Source organism: Pteropus alecto, unplaced genomic scaffold (assembly GCF_000325575.1).
Source record: "Pteropus alecto unplaced genomic scaffold, ASM32557v1 scaffold214, whole genome shotgun sequence".
NCBI lineage: Eukaryota > Metazoa > Chordata > Mammalia > Chiroptera > Pteropodidae > Pteropus > Pteropus alecto.
Window position 1 is genome coordinate 569,619 of NW_006435787.1, and position 409 is coordinate 570,027.

Genomic DNA, 409 nt, shown 5'->3' on the forward strand with positions numbered 1-409 from the left:
TGGGAGGGCCCGAGGGGGCTCTGCTCCTGCCTCCCGAGCGGGCCGGGGTCGGGGTTGTGGGGAGAGAAGGCGGGAGAGGAGGCGATGGGAGACGGGTGAGGAGGGGCAGCTGGGCACACAAGACAGCTGGGGGCGGGGTATGTCAGACAGCTGCGCCTGGGGGTTCAAGGCCCCGCCACCCTTGGACAGAGGGAGGGAGGTGCCCCAGACGTTATGCTCGGGTGTCACATGGTCGGGGGTCCCACAGGACACACGGGAGACACAGGGCTGGACCTGCGGTGTAGGGCCCAGAGAGGGGGCGTGGGCTGGGAGGGCAGGACCGTGGAGTGCGTGGAGGGGCCTGGAGCGGGGTGGAGGGGAGGAGAAGTAGGGGCGGGGAGCAGACTGGAGGGGAGAGGAGGCGGAGATG

At 70.4% G+C, this 409-nt stretch overlaps 1 protein-coding gene across 1 annotated transcript in view; it reads left to right on the forward strand.

The window, feature by feature from the left end:
* The window catches only part of ADCY1 (adenylate cyclase 1), a 37,335-nt gene that overhangs the window by 970 nt on the left and 35,956 nt on the right, over positions 1-409 (forward strand). The window lies entirely within an intron of this gene.